The sequence below is a fragment of the Camelus dromedarius genome, chromosome 26 (assembly GCF_036321535.1).
Source record: "Camelus dromedarius isolate mCamDro1 chromosome 26, mCamDro1.pat, whole genome shotgun sequence".
Classification (NCBI taxonomy): domain Eukaryota; kingdom Metazoa; phylum Chordata; class Mammalia; order Artiodactyla; family Camelidae; genus Camelus; species Camelus dromedarius.
In genome coordinates, this window is record NC_087461.1 from 12,778,552 (window position 1) to 12,802,344 (window position 23,793).

At 38.7% G+C, this 23,793-nt stretch overlaps 1 protein-coding gene across 6 annotated transcripts in view; it reads left to right on the forward strand.

Annotated features, from left to right (window-relative positions):
• The window catches only part of CACNB2 (calcium voltage-gated channel auxiliary subunit beta 2), a 347,650-nt gene that overhangs the window by 23,921 nt on the left and 299,936 nt on the right, over positions 1 to 23,793 (forward strand). The window lies entirely within an intron of this gene.

Genomic DNA, 23,793 nt, shown 5'->3' on the forward strand with positions numbered 1-23,793 from the left:
TACTAAGAGACACTGCCCTTTGCCCCATTGCCCCATCTAATTACCCTCTTTTGGAAGAAGAATTGCTTAGTGTTTGTCAGACCAGTCTGCTTGCTAATAGTCTTTTGGGAGCTGTTAACAATATTCCCATAAAACAGGTCAAAATAGTTTTACTAGCATTTTCCACAGTTGTTCTCGGTTTCAGTTAATAGTTGAAGCGTCAATAAAAAAAAAAAAATAGTGGAAGCATCAACATCTTGAAATGTGATATAGAATATGAACATAATAAACTGTGTTTTACTGATTAAAAAAAAAATTTGCAGGTAGCCTGATTTTCCAACTCATTTGTTTCAAGACCACACATCAGTGTTTCATCTTTTTTATTCAAAGCAAAAAAGTAACTCTGGATTCAGGATTTGAAGGTATCTATGATTTCTTATGAAATGATTTCTCTGACCATTTTTTTGTTGTTTATAAAAACTACATTGCACACAGGCCAGGCAGTACCATACTTCTTGACTCTCCTAGATTTTATTTGCTAAGTTCTCTTTCCTGGACCTCATTTACTCAAATCTGCTTATTCATTCATGTATTCATTTATTCACCAACATGTGGCATGTCTGCCAGGCGCTGGGCCAGATAGAGAACAAAATCACAAGGTTCTTTCCAGTAATAAGATAAATACTAATAAGCCCTAGGGATGTAATGTACAGCATGGTGACTGTAGTTAACAATCCTATAGCGTGTATTTGAAAGTTGCCAAGAGAGTAGGTCTTAAATGTTCTCATCAGGAGGAAAACAATATTGTAACTTTTATGTGGTGGTGGATGTTAACTAGAATTTTTATGGTGATCACTTCACAATATATACATGTATCAACTCACCATGCTGTACACCTGAAACTGAGACAATGTTACGTGCCAATTATATCTCAATAAAACACCAAAGTTCCTAGATTAAAATATTCACATATTAAATGTCTTAGTGCTTCAGAGTCCATTGTTAGGAGTTCTGTAACAGAGGTGAGTGGACAGTGTGTTGGGTACACAGGGAAGGGACTGATGAATTCTACCACGGGAAATGGAGAAAATCTTACAAAGTAGATCATATGTGAGCTGGGTATTGAAAGGTGGGAAGAAATGTTCTAGGAGGAGGAATTGGGAAGGGATGTACCAGGCCAGGAATGCTCATTCTGTCTCAAGGCAGAAAGGAAGGTAGAAAATGATATGCTCTGTCTGCTGTGGCTGGTGGCCAGTGGGTGGGAGGTGAGGCCAAGCAAGGGGTCTGGAAGGTGGAGGAACAGCATCCCTGCACGTGTGCCCCCTGTGGGCACACCTGTGGTGTCATCTGGCTTTTCTCGCCAGGACTACTTCTGTATCAGAGGAAGTGTTTACACATCTTTCCAACACCTTACTCACAACACGTTGGTTCTGAATCAACTGTTCAAAACCTACTGTCGACAAACACCAAGTAAGGGTTTTCTTTCATAGCTCTCTAAGTGTGGGGCATTTTAAAGGGCAGGATGTATATTAACAAAAGGCCATATATATGCCTATATATATGCCTCCTTACTTCCCATCAAACTGATGTTAGATTGACTGTGGATGTTTCTATTTCTGTGGTTCTAAGAGTTGTAGGTTTCTGGGTCAAAAATGTGTTTTATTTTAGGCTTCACATCAAAAGTGATCCATTGAGAAAGTTATGTAACTTAAAAAGCAGGCTCTAAATAGGAATTGATCCTATATCCATAATATTCATGACTATATGTGTACATATATATGTATAAATGTGTGTACACATTTCCTTCGAGGTATGACTTTAAGGATAATCTTTGTAATCTAACACTGTTATTAAGGTCATAACTAGTTCTGTTATGAGTTAGCAGTCATAAATCTTAAAAATCAAGGCAGTTCAAATCTGAATTAATTAATAATTACAAATATTTATGAGTTCCTTTATTTTAATCTCAAACCATAAATCTTCCTGGATATATGTCTAAGAGATTATATACACTTTATTATTTTGAGGACAGTTACTGGGGCACCAGTTCTTTTGCCTTATGAGGTCTAGTCCAGGGTGGGAAAGAGGAGGGGTAAAGTGTTAAGGGTCCCTGGACCTCTCCAGAGTCGGGGAGAGAAGAAAAGAAATGAACAGGTCTGGGAAGTGCTTTTAGGTCTCTAAAACTTCTGGATCCCAATTTCTTCCTATTTTTCCTTCCCAATTATTGAGACTAAAACTGGTAACTTTCTAGAGCCCTGAAGCCATCCATCCCCTACCCCCTGCTACGCCACCCCCACCCTGTTCTTAAAGGGAATGTTGCCTAGATTACTTCTTAGCTTCTTAGGATAAAGGAACAATGGTGTAGGTTGGGGATGGGGCTGGTGCCAGGGGCTGGGAGGGCACACCCAATGGTTTCTCTCTCATTGGGCTGCTCAACCCTGCAACTCATCTCAGAAATGCTTGGATTGACTGTGGGAAGTTGTATTTATTCTCTTTGACACTCTGCTACTGAGTGCCTGTGTGACAGGGTAAAGTTATAGGTGCTCTCAGGTCCTCTGGAAAGGAGAGTAATAACACGGAATGGAGACACGAGCTGGTGGGGGAAGCGGTTAGCTTGCTCGCAGTCTCCACCTTCACTAGTACATCGATCGTCTAAGGGAAGACAGACATTCCCTAGATGAACACAACTCTAAGCCAAGTGTCATAGCAAAACACTGGAGTGAAAACTGCTTGCTTGCCAAGCAGATGAAGCTTTTCAACAAGTCCTGCCAGCACTGCACCACCCAGCCCAGCTCCAACCTGATCCAAGCAGTTTTTGCCTCCAAGCCTCTTTGCTGTGGAAATTCTGGGGGAATCACTTGTGATACCTGCATGTCTAAGAAACACTCACGGAGACATTCCATATTCCCCATAGCTGGATTTTTTTTTTTTTTTTTTTAATTGTTACTGTTGGTTGTTACAGGAGGCCAGGGACTAGGCTGGAGGCACTGCTGGCGAATAAATCAGCTACTAGGAGAATCTTTAGTCCATAGATAATGTGATTTTTTTTCCCCTGAAATTGATTTTGAGCAGAGTGTTTTACATAAAAGGGCCTTTCTTCAGCCAAAATGTGATTTCTTGATGATATCTTCATCTAGATTTGAATCCCTCCCCTCCAACCATTTTTTCCCCCTGGAGCTATATTTAGGAAGACATCAATCACTTTGCTATTTTTCTTTTTTCATTCTCTGACCTCAGGAGCTAAAAGATCCATTTTGTCCATTCAGTCTTCCACGTTTCACTCAAACACTGAACACCAGCTCCGGGTTCCTTTTATTCACATGCTTTCCTCTTTGGGTGCTGTGTTATCACGGAAGACTGGCCTAGGTGACTTAGTGGAGAAGTTAGTTGGACTAGAGAAATCCACTTTGAAAAACCACTGAATTATTTTCCCCAAATACAAGCACCTGGAGAATGACTTTTACATAGGCCCCTGGTGATACTTTGTGTATCAGGACTTGTGTTTTCCCGCAAAGACCCTATAAAGTCTGCTTAACCTGGAGACTGGTTTCTTTTCTACAGTCTACTCACAGCCAAGAGAGTTTTAAAAGTCACTGTTCTGTTTGGTTCTTTCATGATCCCCATCTTAACTATAATAATAGACAGGGAACAGGCACCCAGATGAGCCACAGTAACCTTGTTATACCAAATGTGGTAGCATGGAATTTTGAAGAGATTCAAGAGTGATCACACGGTGTCATTGGTGGTAATTTAAAAAAAAACTGGTTGCTTTTGTTTGATAAATCTGACATGTCTGAGAAAAAGTAGGTTCTCTTGTACAAGGAGACATCGACTTACTTAGCAGATGGTTCCACTTAAAATATCTGGGGTTATCATTCTTGTTTTCTATTTCAAATAAATAATAAAATGTAAATATAGTATTCATAAACTTATAGATAATTATGTTATGCTTATAATTATATTACATTAACAAGTAATACTATAAGTTATAACATAATTTATAAATTATATTTATGTATATTATATTATAAAATATTTATAAATTATGATATATATTACATAAAATATAAGTGATAAAATATAAAATATTTTTAAAATCTTAAAATATGTAGTATTCTTGTTTTATGTTTTAAATAAATAATAAACTATAAATATAATATGGATCAACTTATAACACTGTAACTTATAAATGCAATTTAAATATTTATAAATTATAATGATATATATTACATAAATAATACATAAGTATGATGAAATAGAAACTATTTTAAAAATCTTAAAATATCTAGTATCATTCTTGTTTTATGTTTCAAATAAATAATAAAATATAAATATAGTATTTATCAATTTATAATACTACAATTTATAAATATAACTTATAAAATTTATTAATATCTTATAAATTATTTTTCTTTAGTATATATTTATATATTATATTTATAACTTATATTAATATATTAAATAAACAATGTCTGATAAAATATTTTTAAAATTTGCTTAAAATATCTAGTATTATTTTTGTTCTATATTTAAAAATAGGTGTTTTTTAATTATAAAATTAATCTATGTTCACTTAAAAATAATTCAGAAAAGAAAGATTGCCTATGATTCCATTACCCAGATCTATTTACATTTTAAAATAACATGTGGAGAATTGGTGATAAAAGGCATCATTATATGGTGAAAATATTGCCCTCTGAATAAAGTCCTCTGATTGTGTTCAACTTCAATTTGGAGTACTTTGCTCAATCAATTTTAGACTTTTGATCAAATGTTTATATTTTATATGGTGGATGTTTCATACAAGGTCATGTAGAGTAACTTCTTTATTGGAAAATATTACTACTTGGGTCACAGTGTTTCTTTCCTTTCTCATCATTTATATTTATGGACCCATTCTTCCCACTTGTTCACATCTTCCCTCCAATTTCCCCATGGTGATCTTCTGAAAGAAAGAAAGGTTCATCAGTTCAAATCCTCTGTTGCAGGAGACCGCAAACATGATTCAGGCCGGCTTAAGCCAGAAGGAGATTTGGGGGCTGTTGTAACTTTCAAGCCCAGGTGTCATTGACTGGAATGGCTCACCTGACCTTGGGCACCTGGTTTCTTTTCACCTCTTGCCTCTAATCTCTCCTGTGTTTGCTTCATTCTCAGCTCTAGGTGGTGGCAAGATGATTCCCAACAGCGTTAGTCCCTAGTGCTTCCACGTTCACGTTTCCTTGCACCTCATTGACTCTGATGGGGTCACCATGCAGCTATGGACTTATAGCTCAAGCTGTGGTCTCTGATCCACTGATGGACCAGACACAAGCCATGGAGAAAAGTCAGCTCCATGTAAAGCGCATGGACTATGAGTGAGAAAAGTGGTGACTTCCCAGGGGAAACGTCCCAGGGCTGTTACCAGGGGAAGGGTGAATGGATGGAGGATGGTGGCAAAAAGAGCTGAGGTCCATGTTAGAAGATAAATGAGGCCTTTTCATCTGTGAACTCTCAGATTCCTAGGAGGCACTTGAGGGGAAAAAAAAAAAAAACACACCCCAGGTACAGGGGAAAGAATAAATCATTGGAAACCCTTAAATCTTCTTCAGACTTTACTATGTTTTTTTTTTTTTCTACCTAGAAGCAAGTGGATTCCTAGTGGGAATGAGTGAATCTGTGAAAGTGTATCTTCCTGGGAAGATATCTGTAAATATATCTGTATGGGAATATGTGTTCATGGCCATGTTTGCGGCCTATCATTTTTAAAGTATCCAATCTTAGTCTTTGTTATAAAACCACTCCAAGTTACCAGTATAAAATTAGAACATTTCAGTATTGTATGTGTGTGTTATAAGTGTTTTGAGCAATTCCTTGTTGGGACAAGAGTAGCTAAATCTAATTATTATGATCTTAGTAACAAGTGGGTAGCACTAATGTGCTACAGACCAACCAGAGAGTTACACTGGTTTTAGAAATCACCAAGTTGTGCTCTCGACAGTGGTTTCTTTTTAGCTTGAACGTAGTATTGTCAGGTTTTATCACGATGCTAGACATCTTAGGGGAATTTGAATGAGATGCTTGAGAATCTTACTCATCGGGGAAATTAACATATTAAGATGGAGATTGTATTTTTTAAAGGAGTGATGATAACTTTTGGTTGGAATCTTAATTCACTAGAGAGGAAGATTAATTTGCCAATGTGTAAGGTGTTCAACACTGTGTGTGTTGTATTCAGTACCATTGGAAGCACACTTAGCACACAGCTGGAGAAAATTGTCATCCTTGTTTTCAGGCCTTTGTAGTAAGGATTTTTTGGGTAGTGAGTGTCAGAGCCCCATCTCAGACTCACATAAGCAAAAGGGGATTTGTTGCCACTCATAACTGTCAAAGGCATGGATATTATTAGAGATAGTAAAGTTCTGGTAGGATGGTGTCTCCCTGCATCCGTATTGGAATCTCTCTTAACCACAGACAAGACTTCACTGTGTAGGCAGCGACATAACAGTTGGAAGCTCCATCCTCCCTTCTTGCAGCTTCGATAGCAGAGAATAAAAGGCTATTTCTTCCTGTTCACTCTTTCCAATTCCCGTTCAGACAACCACTGAGAGGGACTCTTAATTGATCTGCTTAGTTCATGCACCACCTTTTGGACCAATCTCTGTGGACAAGGATGAGGTTGTCTGGTCCACGAGTTGGATCAAAATTGGGTGCATGCAAAGGTGAGCAGATGATGTGATGGATCAACCAAGGAAGGAGGGTGGAGGTTGTTATCAGAAGTCAAAAAGAAATACAGGACAGGCCATTTATCAGTGGGGAGAGATGACTTCCATTACACATGATGTTTCTATGAGTGTCTCTTTGCCCCTGCCCACTGTGCATGTAGAGGAAAGCAGACATTGCAGAGACGTGTGTCCTTTATCATACCCTCCATCTTCCCATGAAATAATGGATCCTGACATTAGGCATAGATCCAGTGAAGATGAGAGCAAGGGGGAAGGATAAAAGATCTAGTATCTTGGGGAATTACATGACCAACATCTTTCAAGCCAGCACTTCCATCTGAGTAGCTGATGGAAAATGCTTTTCATCTACATTAATGAATCTTCACTATTCTCCAGAGATTCTGTTCACATTAAGCTTTTTTTTTCCCATGCGTGTTTTCATGCATCATTTCTTTCCAACTATATGGTATCTTCTGAGGATATGGACATAGAAGTTCAAAGAAATGAGGTCTGAGTTCAAGGAGCTGGGAGATATAGCAGCAGGATTTAACCTCAGTGTCCATGCGCACTGCAACCCCACCAGGCTGGCTTTGTTGTCAAGGTTCGGTTTTAATGTTAGTGTCACCAGCATCCACTGCTAAAAGCCTACCCCAATTTTGCTTTACTGTCAACGTGTGTCTTAATTGACAAGTGTTAAGACTGGTGTGTCCAGGTGAGTCATTGAGCAGCAAGATCCCCTGGTCATGATGAGCACAGACTTGGAATCAGACAGCCTGTATTCCAGTCCAGACTCTCTAGGTGTCTGACTCGGGGCAAGTTGCTTAACCCTTGTGAGCTGCAGCTGAGCATCAAATCAGAATCTTAATAATAAGAAAACAAAAAAAGGACAGTATGAAGTCATCGACAAAACAGAAACAGATTCGCAGACTTAATAAACAATCTTATGGTTACCGGGGAAAGGGGGGGTGGAAGGGGTTAAATTTGGGAGTTTGAGATTTCCAAATGTTAGCCACTATATATAAAAATAGATTTTAAATAGTTTCTTTTGTATAGCACAGGGAACTATGTTCAGAATCTTGTAATAACCTTTAATGGAAAAATATGAAAACGCATATATGTATGTATGTGCATGACTGGGACCTTGTGCTGTACACCAGAGGTAGACACGTTGTAATTGACTGTTTTTCAATTAAAAAAAGAAAAGAAAAGAAGATGGAGAAGAAGAAGAAGAAACCTATCTTAGAAAGCTGTTGTGAGAAATGAACAAGCTGATGTAGATGAAGGAAAGATACCTCATCAAATACTGTGGTTTACACGAGCAGCTGGCCTGGCACAGAGTAAACTCTATAACTATTGGCTTGAAAGGTGCTAATAACAGGGTCAGATCAGCAGCTTATTTTAGGACAGTGTGTGTATCCTTACAGGATACTCAACAGGTGAGAGATGGATTTGGAATTGAAAGATTCAGAAACATGTTAAGAAAGAGGTTCCTAAGAGCTGTTGGCCCTCCTAATGTGAGATTTGATTATTGACTTCGCCGGGGGCGGAGGGGATGAGTTTAGGATTCCTTATAAAATCATGCTTGTGGTTTAATATCTTCTGCCTGTGCAGTTAGAGGTGGAGGATGAATCACTGAGGTTTCTGACTATGGGAACACGAGCTCCCAACTGTTGAATATAAATAACATGTTTTTTGAACATAAGAGCAGGAACCTTGTATGTTTTGTTGATATTAGGAAGTGTGTATCCAGTGGTTGGGCTGTGTCTCACTACATTTTTGTAGGATTTTAAAATGCTTGGCAATTCACTGAGACTTCCAAATGTTTAGATTTTACATTTCCAGAAAGTACCACAAACATCCATGCAAATTAGTGAGCTCAGAGGGAGCTGTGGTAGCAGAGGAGTTTGCCAGCAGAAAACTGAAGCTGGCAAGTCTGGAACAGCCTTTATTAATTGAGTACTTTATTGGTGCAAATGTAGTGATAGACACTTATGTAAAGTGAGAAGGAGACTCTTTATAATAGCTAGTGAAGAGAGACTCGGTTCTATAATAACTGCCTTCTAAATACTTTGAAAAATCGCCTTGCCTTTGTTTAACTTGGCCATTATTTAAGAGAATGAAGATTTAGCACCTTTTATTTCTGACTTCAGATTGGCTTTCCTATTCTCCTTGATTCAGGCCCTCCAGTGGGGTAGGCAAGCCAGAGAGCTGTTCTTTCTCACATTCATCCACATTTAAGTACAATTAAGATATGTTGAGCACGGCCTTTAGAGTTTTCCTTTGCGTAATACAAATGTTTCCCAAAAAATTCATTTTAAAGAATTAAAACTGAACCTTTCACTTTGGTTTCAAGACTTAAAAAACAACTTTAGGAACACAAAATCAAAATGAAACAAATTTAGGAACACAAATCAAGAGTGTCATAGCATCTGTGACATAGAATTATTTATAAATACAATATTAATATGTGATATATAAATAAGTAACTTCTAACCTTGTTCTGTTAACCACCTTCAGCCAGAGATTGATAAAACCATTTCCTCTGGCTGATGAGGATTTACCTTCCAATGGGGTTTTGTTTTTAAGTCCTTTTAAATAAATCTATAGGATCTTTGGGTTTTCCACCATTCTTAATATTGAACACAATGTAATTATGTTGATACCAGTGTCAGCATTTGAGCTGTGCCACTGGGAACACATATTTGAGGACACAGTTGCTGCTGTCATTTTCTGCATTGGTGCTCATTTGGTGCTATGGGGTCTCCTTTGACTGAAGGTTTCAGAGAGGTAGCAGAAACTTGAAAAATCTGTCCCCACAAACACATACTTGGTCACCTTACCCTCCACTGGTTTACTTTGTTACTTATTAACTGAACAAGAGGATACAAGTCAAAGGATTGGGTCAGATTAAAGCTATTATATATGAAGACAAGGTGAGAATGAGTGAAATATTAAATCAACATTAAATACAAAATGTTTTATGAGAAGCATTCTTTTCCTTAAAATTAAGGTTCTCATTTGCTAAGCATTCAGAGATTTCTCTGTCCACACACACACACACACACACGTACACATGCAGAGCCACTGCCAGGGGGGCTGGGGGCTCCAGTCTTCTTGCTTTTTAACATCAAAGCATCTCCCCAGATTATTGTGGTGTCCAGGAGCAAGCAAGTACATCGCATGCTTTTGCCCGGTAGAAACCTAGGGCGGGGAGCAAGTTCCTGCTGTTGGATTCACTGCAGATCCTTTTGGAGTGTTAAGACTGGATTGAATTCTGAAATCAGCATATTATAGATAAGGACACCCTTTACATCTTCATCAGAGTCCTTTCTGGTTTGCCATGGAAAATTATGCCCTTCAATTCATGACCACGTAGTGTTAACTTGTATTATTATGTGAGTGTACGTGTATTTGGCTTTGGACGAGCAGGGTAAGGAAAGGGTAAATCATCAGTGTTCATGGTGGGAGGATTTGACAGTAACCCAGCAGCCCATACTCAAGAGAAGACACTGCCTGATTTGGTCTCTGATCCCAGGGAGCTTGCAGTTTTTCAGAGCAGCTAACATAAGCATGCATATTTTAATGGAAGAGTGGATGTGTCTTAAGTAGGGCAGTAGAGAAAGTGCTTTAGGAGTTTAGTGTTGGAAGATTGTGTTCTTACCAGGGAATCACAAAAGGATTGCAGGAGAAATTAAACGTGATCCTCCAACTGTGGGGGAAGGGCATTGTAGGAGAGTGACGAGGTCACACAGGTGTGGCAGGAAGAGTGTGATTTCTATAAGGTAAGAGTGAGTAATATTTTGCCTGGCATTCAGGGAATACTAAGAATTAGTGGCAGGCAGATGTAGAAAGGTGGGTTGAAGGAATTGGTGGAGAGATAGAACATCCAATGAAGGCACTAGAATTCAGAGGGGGGAGGGTATATAGCTCAGTGGTAGAGTGTGTGCTTAGCATGCATGAGGTCCAGGTTTCAAACCCCAGTACATCCATTAAAAATAAGCAAGTAGGGGAAGGTATAGCTCAGTGGTAGAACACATGCTTAGCATGCACGAGGTCTGGGGTTCAATCCCCAGTACCTCTGTTAAATAAATAAATAAATAGATAAACCTAATTACCTCCCCCCTAAAAAAATAAAAAATAATTTTTTAAATAGGGAAATAAATAAATTTAATTACCTTGCCCCTCCCCCAAAAGAATAAAAATAAATGGAAAGATTAAAAAAAAAAAACAAAGCAAATAAAAAGAGTGAAAAAAAAAGTGAACGAGGGGCCTGGTGCCAGGTTTAAAAAAAAAAGTGTCTTCTTGGGAGGAGGGTAGAGCTCAGTAGTAGAGTGTGTGGTTAGCATGCATGAGGTCCTGGGTTCAGTCCCCAGTACGTTCATTTTTAAAAAAAAAGAACTCATGGTGGAGACAGATGCTCTGGAAGTACAGTCCCTGTTGGGGAGGGCTGCAGTCCAGGGGTCCCCTCTGAGCAGCCATAACACAGAGAAGACAGGGCACATTTCAGCTTAACAGGTGGAGAATGCGGGGAAATTTGTTCACTGCAGCTCAGAGTTTCAGAGTACATAAAGTCAGGGGGAAATAAGAGAGACAAGGGAGGGGATGAGTGGGAATTTTGGTGAGGAGTAAAGAATTCCAGAACTTGACAGTGATGACAGTGAGAAAGGGGATAGAGGTGGGGGAGGGAGATAACCTCCGTTTTAGGCAGTGAATAGGGAAAACTGCTTCATTCACATTGCAGCCTCCTTCTCCCTGGGATTCAGGTTGTAAAACAGTGAGGGCAAAATACAGCAGCAGGAGTACCCTTTGGAGTCCTACAGATCACCTGTGAAAGATGGAATATATACACACTATTGAATTCATCTGGTTTACAGAAAGTAGCTGGCTTGTATTCCAGTGGCATACTGTGTGTGTTTTGAAGCTAAACTCCCATCTAACAGGGCAGGATGACTATCCTGTGAGGACCAAAGCCATGAGAGTGATGACAGGATGTAGTGCCTCAGCCCCCCTCTCAGATTCCCTTCCCAGTGGGACACATACTCACCTGCATTCTCCCTCTCCTTCATTTAGTGGTTGCTGTTGAGGATGGAGAGTTGACTTTGGATAGCATAGAGATGATGTGACTTGGCTATATTTGTTACCTCTTTCAGGAGTAAAGCTGTAGGGACGGAGGGCTTGGTCTCTGTAATATTGCCACCACACCTGATCCTTGTGTGTATGTGCGATATGTGCTGTCAGTGATCTTCAGAGTGAATTTTAAATCATTTTAAATGGTCCTCTAAGCATTAAGCATATCTTATTAGTCTTCGTTAGAGCTTAAGTAGTAAAGCAACTTCTCAGATTCATTCTCATTCAGGAAACATTTCTTAAATATCTTTTGAGGACCTGCCTGTCATCATTTAAATGCATGCCTGAAAGACACTGAAAGTCATAGAGATTAATCAGAAGGGGTCACATCCTCAAGGATCTGACTGATCAACAGAAGCTCTTCTTTTTTGATTCATTGTATTCTCATTTATTTCATAAGGTCACACACACACACACAAAAAATAGTGATGGGGTGGAGCTGTGCTCTTTCCCTCTTTTTCTTTCTTTTTTTTTTTTTTCTGTATGGGTGATAGAAACATCTTTGGCTGAAGATGAGAGTATTGGGTGTGAGGGTGCATAGATCTTTTAGATGTAAGGGCTAGCAGAAATTCTCATCAGAAATCTGAATCAGTGTTTCTGCATTTACAGTGTTCTGTTCTTAACTTGGTAAGCCCTGGCCTTGGTGTTGCCATGGGGATGGACACTTCAAAGGAGGCACCATTAGCAAGTCTATTTGAAACTCTGAGGACCTTTGGGCCACAGGCTAGTGGTGCTGGACAGGGCTGGTAATAGATCCCTGGGGGACTCCTTGGGCTTTTCAACTCCCAAACCTTGCGGGGAAGTGGGTGAGGAAATCACCAAAATATAGGGCAGCATCAAGTTCTTCACTCTACCTTTTTAAAGAGAGAGAAACAGAGACCTTCTGGCGTCTATGTGTTCCAATAGTCATGCATCTAAACAAATTGTCATTTTCTAGGCTTTGCTTTAGAATGAGCTTCTACCAGTTGAGCAACTGTGAACATTTCCATTGCAACATAAAGGAAGTACCATGACATAAATGTCAGTGACTTTAATGTTCCCAGTCCCTTTTAAGCAGAATATCAGAAAACATGATAATCCTATTGTGAGGTCTGGCGTGAGAAAGAGCTTGTAAATAGCCAGGACAGTAGCCCCTTGCTATCTTGTAAATTGTTGTAGGAAAGTGATATTTACCCGACGACCATTGAGAAGGGTCATCTGTGCCTCCGGGTAAAAGGGAAGGTGATTGAATTAGGTCACCCACAGTGAACTGGTTGTCACCCATCCTTCCCATGGCCCTTTCTCCCTGCCCACCCCCACCCTTCAATACCACCTCCTTTCTCTTTGGTCTATAATACATCTCCTCACTCTTGTTGAGTAAAACTTTGATGTTTGGTGTCAGGTATGATTTTTTGAAATCTAGTCATTCTGAATGTGCTGTAACAAGCTATGAATACTTACTTCTTTTCCTTCAAGTTTTTGAGATCTTGGGGTAAAGATAAGCTCTAATCAGTAGGTGTTTCAAGATAGAACTCAAGAATTTCTTTTTTAAAATATATTTTTATTGAAATATCATTTACAACAATTTTTTAAAAATTTTAGTTTTTTTAAATGGGAGGAGGTAATTTAGGTTTATTTATTATTCATTTTTTAAAGCAGAGGTGCTGAGAATTGAACACAGGTCCTTGTACATGCTAAACATGCACTCTAACCACTGAGCTGTACCCTCCCCCCTGAGAATCTCTTCCAAGGACCTGAGTTTAGCAGTTGATGCTTTACTGTGGGGTTTACATTTTCGTATGATGCCTTCTTGGATACTGGTTATTTTCTTTTGCTTATTAATCAACATATGCACACATATATTTAAAATGTACTTTAACAGGAATGAATGACTTTAAAACTTGTTTAGTTCAGACAAGTCATCCTCAGTCCCTTTTTCCTCCAAGAGTCTCACTTGTAAATTTTACCTTTCTCTGACTTGCATTAATTTCATTAAAAAAATTTTTTTTAGCTCATCATTGGCAAAGGTGGTTCTCTTCATGATCTATTCCTTAGGTAAAGATGAGGCTTTAAGAAGAGATGTGCTCTGAAGATTCCATTCTTATGCTTATATGTACAAGTTGGCATGACTACGGGGTCCGCTTCCTCTGCTGGCTGGAACCAGGGCTATTTATAGTTTCTTTTCTTGGCTTCTGAGTTAGCGTATCAGCGTGTATTTATACAAGGGAGAGCTCCGAGGCCATATAAGACTGTAGTTTAGAAACCTAGTAGCCTCATTTGCCTTCTGCATTCTGGAGGGAAAAGAGTGATATTATACTTTGCCAACACAGAAATGTAACGGGATGGAGTGACAAGAAACATTACTCCAGCTTCTCTGAAACCGTAGGTGGCGTGAGCAAGGCTGGAGGCAGCGTCTACACAGGAAGAAGTGTCATCCAAGGATGAGTGACAGGAGCATCTTCCCAGATAACAGGGCTGCTATCAGTGGCACTGGGTTGTGTTTAATTCCTTTTGCAGGTGGACGATACCTCAAATTTCCTCTGATTACCAGAGGCATTGATGTTTTCATTGAGTGATTTCCCATAATGATGCCAGGCCAGGCACGGTGATGTCATGGAAAGAACATGGGCCAGATAAGACTGGCCTTTCCTCTTGGGTCCTGCAGTCACGAGTCTGGTGATTCTGTAAAGGTCATCCTCCCCAATCTCCCATTTCCTCATCTGCAAAATGGGGAAATGACATCCTCCCTCCACAGGGCAGTTATGAGGAGCAGGGATCACGGAAACCATCAGTTAAGTCTGGCACAGAGCAGATGCAAATCATATCCTGAAGACTCAGCAAGAGAAATTGTAGTAAATGCAGCAGAGATGGTCTTTTTCCTCAAGGATCCACATTAAGATTTTCAACTAAGCTGGAAGAAAGAAGAGATCCAACATATATTTGGGGTCCCTTTCCCTTTTCTCCTATATCTGACCATGGCATCCGTTGACCAACAGTCATCTTCTCTTCTGAATTTTCCATCCAAGGAAACACCTGGATTGAAATGACCTCACCAAAATCTCCTCTCTTCGCCCCTGGAGTTTCCCTCCTGGTAAAAGCAAACCCGAGACTTTACGGATTCTCATCATCTCATTAATAGTGAGCAGATGTAAGCCCACAGCTTTGGCTACACCTCTTTCCCTTTGTGGCACTTGGTACCTTTGCAGCTCAGCTTTAGCATTTCGAGAAAGAAACCTATTTGGAGGCTCTTTTGCCCTTCTCTTATATGGCCCCTAGTCAGAGTTTTAAAATTTGGGGTTAACTTAACCAGCAGCTAAATGAATTCTAAGAACACCCAGTGATCCCTGTAAGCATTCTTATAGCACACGGCTTGCCTTTGTTGGGCAGACTGACTTTATTTTATTTTTTTAAATTGAAATATAGTTGATTTGCAGTGTTGTGTTAGTTTCAGGTATATAGCAAAGTGATTCAGGTATATTCTTTTTTAGATTCTTTTCCATTATAGTTTATTACAAGATATTGAATACAGTTCCCTGTGCTATACAGTAAGTCCTTGCTGTTTATCTATTTTATATATAGTAGTGTGTATCTGTTAATCCCAAATTCCCAATTTATCCCTTCCCATCCCCTTCCCCTTTGGTAACTTTAAGTTTTCTATGTCTGTGAGTCTGTTGCAGTCTCATAAATAAGTTCATTTGTGTCATTTTTTTAGATTCCACATATAAGTGATACCATATATTTGCCTTTCTCTCTCTGACTTACTTCACTTAGTATTATAATATCTAAGTCTAAACATGTTGCTACAAATGGCATTATTTCATTCTTTTTATGGCTAATATTTTTATATATATATACCACGTCTTCTTTATCTAATTATCTGTTGATGGACATTTAGGTTGTTTCCAAGTCTTGGCTGTTGTAAATAGTGCTGCTATGCACATTGGGGTGCATGTATATTTTTGAATTAGAGTTTTCTCTGGATATGTGCCCAGGAGTGGGATTGGTGGATCACATGGTAACTCTATTTTTAGTTTTTTAAGGAACCTCCATACTGTTCTCCATAGTGGCTGCATCAATTCACAGGCTGATTTTAGTATCAAAGAGAGGGTCTGTTGGGGAATGACAGATGGCAGAAAGCTGATAGAGGTCCACTAGGTGTCTGGAGGGGCAGCCTCCCCTGTGTAGACCATTGGCTGCTGCCTTCCCTTTGATTCACTTGTCTCTGGAGGGCTTGTTCACCATTTTTGTAAGTTAGATAGAAAAGGTAAAAATGTTAAGAAGGGAAGAATCAGAAAACATTTTATAGCAACGTAATGTAAACTTTCAAAGAGTTGAGTCATAATTTGCTGCATTGCTTTTATTCTTATGCATAAATGTAACACAGGCTCATAATAGAAAATGTGAGAAGAGTAGAAAAAAAGCTTCAAGAGGGAAATAAAAGGCACTCATAATTTCCTCCACCATTACTAAAATCTTGGAATCTTCTTGCCGAAATCCTTTTATCTTAGTTTCTCACTCATATATGTTCACGGATGTGTAATTGTTATATAGCAGTTGAGGAAACAAATAGAATTGCAGCATCCTTTTTATTTTTTTCATTAATAAGAGACAGAGGAGGAATATGGTTGAGCATCTGTGCATCTGGACAGCCCTGTGTTGGAATCCAACAAAGTATTGTTTGATGGTGGATGTACCTTTTGACATTCTCTTTTCTCCTCTGTGAATTGCAGAAGCCAGAATCTACCCACACACCATGGAGTTGGGAGGATTTGGTGAGAGGTTCTCTGGAAAGTGCTCAGATGTTATCTGTGTTCTCTAAACTGTAGCCCAGCCAGCCACAGCAGCTGGCTTTCCTGCCCTGGTGGCATTGTCTACTCTGTCCCTTCTCTCTACCCTGTCCTTCTAACCATTAAAAAAAAATCTTAACGACCACTTAAAGTCCACCTGACACGTTGCTCTATCAGTGGAAACTTTCCAAGTGTGGGGGTTCTCCTAGACGTGACCATCTAGGTGCTTCCAGAAGGCTGTGTGGTCCACTGGTTGAGTCCAGGTGCCTCCCTAAACTCCCCAGGTTCAATGTCCACTCTGTCATTCACCAGGTTGCATCCTTGGAAGAGTTACATAATCTCTCTAGGGTACCAATTTCTCCTCTATGGAGATGGTAGAATTATAGGACCCACTTCATATGCCTGGTGAGGAGCTAAAAGAGTTAATACACAAAAAAATGCTTAAAATCATCCTCAGCTCACGTTAGCTATTATTACTCAGAACCCACTGTATTGGGGTTAGTTATTTGGATGTTCCACTCATCTTTTAGGAAAGCATGGATTTTATCTCCATCATCTTAGTCATCACTGTCAACCTATTCCCAGTGCCCACCCTGGGCTAGGTGTTCCAGTTACCCTTGTTGAGCTGAATTGCATGGCGTTGAAAACCGCACAAGAATATGTGTGTGTATATATATATATACACATGCATGACTGGGACATTATACTGTACACCAGAAATTGACACATTGTAACTGTGCTTCAACTTAAAATTTTTTTTAATAAAAAAAAGAAATTTGCACGAGAAAGATGCTTCTTGAGATGATGGCAAACCTGAGATTTCATTGCTGAAGCCTCAGGGCTGTTGAAAGTATTAAGCACCTAAGTTTACAAAACTAAAGGAAACTAAAACCTTTGTGCTATCTTTTTGTTTTAAGATAGTTTTAGATTTACAGCATGACTATGAATACAGTACAGAGAATTCCCATGTGACCAACACCATGTTACCTGTTTGTGAACATCTTAAGTCAGAGTGGTGTATTTGTTACAATGAATGAACTGGAACTGATACATCATTACCAACTAGAGTTCATACTTTATTCAGATTTTCTCAGTTTTTCCTTAGTGGTCTTCTCTTTCAGAATCTCATCTAGAATATCACATTGTAGTCAGTCGTTATATTGCCTTAGGCTCATCTTGCTGGTGACAGTTTCTCTAACGTACCTTGACTTTGATGCCTTTGACAGTTTTGAGGAATACTGCTCATGTATTTTGTAGAATGTGACTCGAGTGGGATTTTTTTTTTTTAATTGGGATTTCATTCACACGCTGTAAGATTCTCCCTTTTAAAGTGTACAACCAACTAAATTTAAGATAGTCCTTTGGCAGCTTGATTTTTGTTCAACTTAAAATTTGTTAACCAAATCAGATTACTCAAGTTGTATGCAAAGTAATTCCAGATTGGAAATGTGTGATTTAAATTCCATTTATATGGTGAGCACCACTGCTGCTGGTGAGCATTTATTTGAGCAGGGTTATAATGCATTTTGGCAAAAGGGAACCAAGAAGGTCATCTTGGGTTTGCTGTTGCCCTGGAAATGTTGAAAGGAATGAATTTGTTCTGGCACCTTGGACTGTTTTGGACACAGTTTCTAGCAGGGTACTTGTTTTTATATACTAACTGAAATAGTACTGATGTCAGGGTAGCTTGCATTTGGAAAACAGAAAGGAAAATGGAAATACATCTTTTACCTTGATGAAAGGCTGGCCACAGATGGGCAGAGATGATCAGAAAGTAGAAATCAAGGTGTGTGTGTGTGTGTGTGTGTGTGTGTGTGTGTGTGTGGTGGGGGCTTCCCCTTTGTGCATCTTTCGCTGCATCCCCACAATGTTCCTCCTCTCATTCAGCAAATCTTTATTCAGCACCTAACATGTGCCAGACACTGTTCTTGGTGCTTGTGATACAGCAAAGAACAAAGCAGACCAGACCAGGTTCTCATGGACCTTACATACTGGTGGTGCAGACAGACTGTCCACAGATCAATGTGTGTCAGGGATGATAAATGGTTTGAAAAAGATAAGATGGGGTCAGGTGATATGGAATGGTACATGTGAGATGTTCCAGAAAGACCTCTCTGAGTTGACATCTCAACAGAGACACCGATTTATATTTGACTGAAAGTGTGTCTACAACATGGAGGCTCTCTTTGGAATGAAGTTCATTCAATTGAAGTCGGTCAAAAATAAAAATAATGGAGTAGCTTTAATACAACTGTCCCTGTGCTCTGTTCTGGGGACTTAATGGTCAGTAAATTACACAGTCCCTGTTTCCAAGGAACTTCCTGCCTTGAGTGGGAATAGGATGTTAATCAATTAAACTTAAGTCCTTTGGTGACAGACTGTGAGGGGTGCTGGGAAAAAAAGTTGCTATGAGGTTGCATAAGAGAGAACGAGAGGAAGCCAATCTAATGGGGTGGTCAGGGGAGGCTTCCTTAAAGAAGGGACACTTAAACTGAGAGGCGACAGATGAGGTAGAATGAACAGAATTGAATAGGGCTTGGGAGGGAAGACCCGTGATCCTGGGTACCAGATGCCAGGGAATTGTGAGAAAAACCTGCAGTGTCAACAGTAGCTACAACATCAGTTACTTAAGGGTGAGAAGGTCTAAATCACTTGATGCCATCACATTCTGGGAGCTAGGTGTTCTTTTCTATTTTCTTTTCTTTTATTATTTTATTTTATTTTATTTTTTATTTTAATGTAATGAAAGATTGTTTAAATTCCATAGTACTTTACAATGGATACTCTTATTATCATTATAAATATCCAGTAAATGGTAGTCAATGAAAATAAGCTAATCTGAAAAAGGCCAGCTAATTGATTTTCTCAGACATTTTTGGAATTTAGAGTGTATGTTGGATTTTGCAAACTTTACTAGAATGTGTTATTATGTATCAAAGTTCTGATTCTTTATTTGAATAGCCAAACATTAGAAAAACTAGATCGCATGATAACATAGTTTAAAATGATTGTTAATAAGAAAAAATAGATTGTTTTTAGGAAGACAGTTTTTAACTCAAGGCAGAAATGTTTCTTTTTTTTTTTCTTCTTTTTAAAAAAATATTGTTAAGGAAAATTTCAGAAGAGATAATTATATTATATAATATGGTTCTTAGAGGCAAAATTGCCCTCAGGGAATGTTTTTAATCTAATAAAATGAATTATCTTTGTTTAAAGCATTTCCTCTAGTACATTCAGTTACTCAATGTTGTGCATCATCTTTTAAGACTGTTTTGAGATGACACGCTCAAAGTCTGATGACTTTATAAAGGCTGAACAATGCTTCTGCTAAGGATGCAAAAATGCCTAATCTCTGGCTTTTAAAATGTTTCTGCCTTTTTAGGAAAATCAAGATGTGATTGTGGAGTAGTATTCAATGAAGGGTTTACCATGGTGGTGGTGGTTAAAGATTCTGGGGGGTGGGGGTGATGAGTTTCTTGGACTGTTCAAATTATGTTTGGATTGTGACCCTTCCATGCAGGTAGACAGGGGACCCTGTTGATTGATATCTGCATACTGGGTTTCATATTTCCAATAGTTGAAACAGCAACAAAAGAAACACACCACCCAAAATTCTAATTATCATTTACATTCGTCTTTCCAAAGTGTCACAATATTTTGATCAACTTTGAAACATAGGGCCATTTTGTTTGTATATTTCTAATCAATTTTTTTATTATGAAAATAATATATGCTTATTTTGGAACTTTTGGGAAATAGAGGAAAGTAGATAGAGACAAATATTTGATTACATCCCTAATATTTCCTTGTAACTTATGAAAAGGATATTTTAAATGAAAACAGTTTTACTACTTTTTCTGATTTTAAAAATAATATATACTTAGTATAAAAAAGAAAGATAATCTGTAATTAGATAACCACTTTTAATATTTGGGGTTATTTTTGCTATATGTGTGGCTTTCATTTTATAAAACTTGAACTCAGATTGTATCAGGATAGACTCTGGAAAGGGTTAAGGAATACACTTAAGAGGATTATCCAGTAAAAAAAAAAAAAAAAAAAATTCTTCAAAGTAGCTGCATATTGAAAAATCTTGGGATTTCCCATTTTTATAATATCCTGATATTTCCCCAGCTGTCTAATTTCATAGCCTTAGGGGTGGCATTAAGGGCCTTATTTTGAAAGAGAACTTAATGCTTACAAATAGTCCATTAAAGATAGTTACTAAATTATTTAAACAATAATTATTATTAACTGAAGAGGAATTTGAAAATAAATAGAATAAAAAGGAGGTAAACACACATTACACAACTCCTTGGGTATTTTATTTTTATATCTTTCCTTCCTTTTTGGATGCACATATTTGAGTGTGTTTTTACAGAAAATTATTTCATATTATTTGCATAATCTTGTAGCTTACTTTCCTCATTAAATTGAATATTGTGTCCCTTTTTCCATTTCACTCAACAAAAATTCCTGTTAGGATTATAGTATTTGACTTTGTAATAGTATTGTAGTTTAAGCAATTTTTATTATAAAGGCATTTGGTTGTCTTTTATTTTTTTTTTTTTCTGTTATTACAAAGATGGTGAGCACTGGAATCAGATTATTGCCTGGATTAAATGCAATTTCTAGAAGCTGAATTTTTCAACATTAAGAGTATGAATATTTTGAAAGCTTTTGTTACATATTATCCTCCTGGAACAGTGGATACACCACCCCCACATTTTCCTTCACATCTTCCTCAACACTGGATATCACCATTCTTTAAAATTGTTGCCTACCTACTAGGCAAAGAAAATGTCTATTGGCTTTAGTTTCCCTGTACCCTGATCACCTTCCTACCATATTTTTTATATAATTCATTTCATAAGTGTTCATGGGAAACCTGTTGCAATATTCTGTTAAACCTCAGCCTTTAGATTTTGACCCAAGTTCATGTAGCCAACAAGATGGCAGTGACTTCAGATTCTAATCATAGAGAATGGGAAAAGCAGCTTTGGAAATTCAGAGTTCATTTTCCCTCCTACATCATGATTGGTGTACATGCCACTCAACTGAAAACTTATTCTTTGTGAGGGTGTGTTCCCATCATCAGACTCTCCAATTTCTGGATCTATATCCCTTACACATCTGGTAGTCATTATTTGAATTTGGGAAGATGATGTGATTTGCCATAAAAATATTTAAGTTAATGTTTACTAATATTTAAGGAATATAGAATTGTATAATTTGGGGAGCTTTAGAACATATTTACCAGTATTCACATACTTGGAATCAAAGACACGGAAAAGTAAACTGGCTTGCTTTGAATTCAGAGGTGACCACAGAGCTCCAAGAAGGGCATGTCTGTTGCTCTTGTGCCCATCCTTGCCTCTTATAGCTGAACATGTCAGCCTGCAAGAAGCAGTATCAGTGTCTCCCCTTCTGCCATACAACTGCTTCCAAGACGTGGACAGTCTTTTGATCAAAACAATTGAACAAGCTAAAAACTCCCCTTCGATGAAGTTGGTGTTGAGGCTGGGGAATGGGGTATGAAGGAGACCCTTGTGGAAATATTTTTTAATTGATACCATCACCCTTTAAATATTTTTCTCATCCTAGGGTTTTTTTTCCCTCCCATTTAGTTTTTCTAAGAATTACATTTTTATGTGTGTATACTTCTTAGGAGTCATAAATTACATTTATTGGCCCTATATTTCCTGACACTTTATGTGGCCCTCCCTGCCTCTATGCTTTTCTGTTCCTGTGAAGGTGACAGTTCTGACTCACTGCCTACAAAAGATATGGGTCTCCCTGCAGAAGGAGATGGTTTGAGGGGAGCCATTCTTCTGAGGAAGGGGTTTTGACTTGTGTTCCTTGAATAGGGTTTTCTTTTAATGTGAAATTAATCATCCACATAAATTTTGAACCTATGACCTTATTCTACTGAACAGTGCTCTTCTCCCAAACAAGCTGATGAGTTGATGCAATGGGCCATAGTCAGTGTCACAGGTTGGCAGATTCTGAGGGAATTTAGTAGGCTTTATTAGGTTTAGTATATTTTTTATGGAGTGCATTTGGGTTCAACACTGTTGGAAGGGTGTGATGGTGGGAAAGGAAGCAGGCTATGTGGAGATGCAGTCAGGATCAGTGATCTTGGGACAAGTTTTCTTGTGATGTATACAGACAGAGAAAGGACAGTTGGCCCAGAGCATGGAGATAGTGATTTTAACTCATTGTTTAACTCCAAGAATTGACATTTGTTCAACAGAGATAGAACACATCCCTAATGTGTATAAATACAAAACAAAAAGAGGTAGAGTGAATTGTGGCTTTAATACAGAGCCCAAGTCACCATCATTAATAAGTCTACAAGGAGAGGTCATTTCTTGTAGGAGTTTATAACAGTTGAGGGGAAGACTGACTCCAGGTCCCTCTCTCCTTCCAACCGTGGGTTGAAAACCTTGAGCACCAGGCATATCCCTCTTCCTGTGGGATCGTGGGTCAGTGGTCACAGATGAAAAAGGATGAGGATCAGCCAGGTCCAGAGAGGCATGTCCAGTTCACTGCACATGGTTGCGCTGGTCATGCCAGGAGGCTTCTACACAAGGACATGCTAGTATGACTTGATTTTATGTGTCCCTCTGGCTGGAGTCTAGAGGCAGGGTCTCCATGGAGGGGGTCAATTTTGCTAATTGAAACAAAGACACTGTACATCATGGTCATAGTCCTGTTCAGAGACCCTTGCTGAAGACCATTTTAAGTGTGTGTGTGTACCAAGGATGCTTATATTTCTGTGTGTGTGTGTGTGTGTGTGTGTGTGTCTGTGTGTGTTTAAGGCTCCTTGAAAGCTCAGGTGAGCAGTGGGGATGTGGTAACTTACACAGAAGCACTGGGCTGACTTTGTTGCCCCTGATTTTCTTCATTGTTGAAGTTCCATGAGGCCCCAGCCTGTTTCACTCATGTCCGTATCCTCTGCACTTTTGAGAATAGCAGACTGTCAACAAATACTAATCAGAAAGGGACTGTCACACTAGCCTTGTACCCATGACCCAAGGGCAAGAAGATCCATGTAATAATATAGATATATTTGCATGGGTTTTCCAAAATACATAGGGCCTAAGAATATAACGGTATAAGGGTATCTTCCAATCCCTCAAGATTATTCCCTCCAGCTGTGCTTTCAATGGGAGAAGACCTAGTAGCCCACCCACTATCTTTTCTCCATCTGCTCCTGA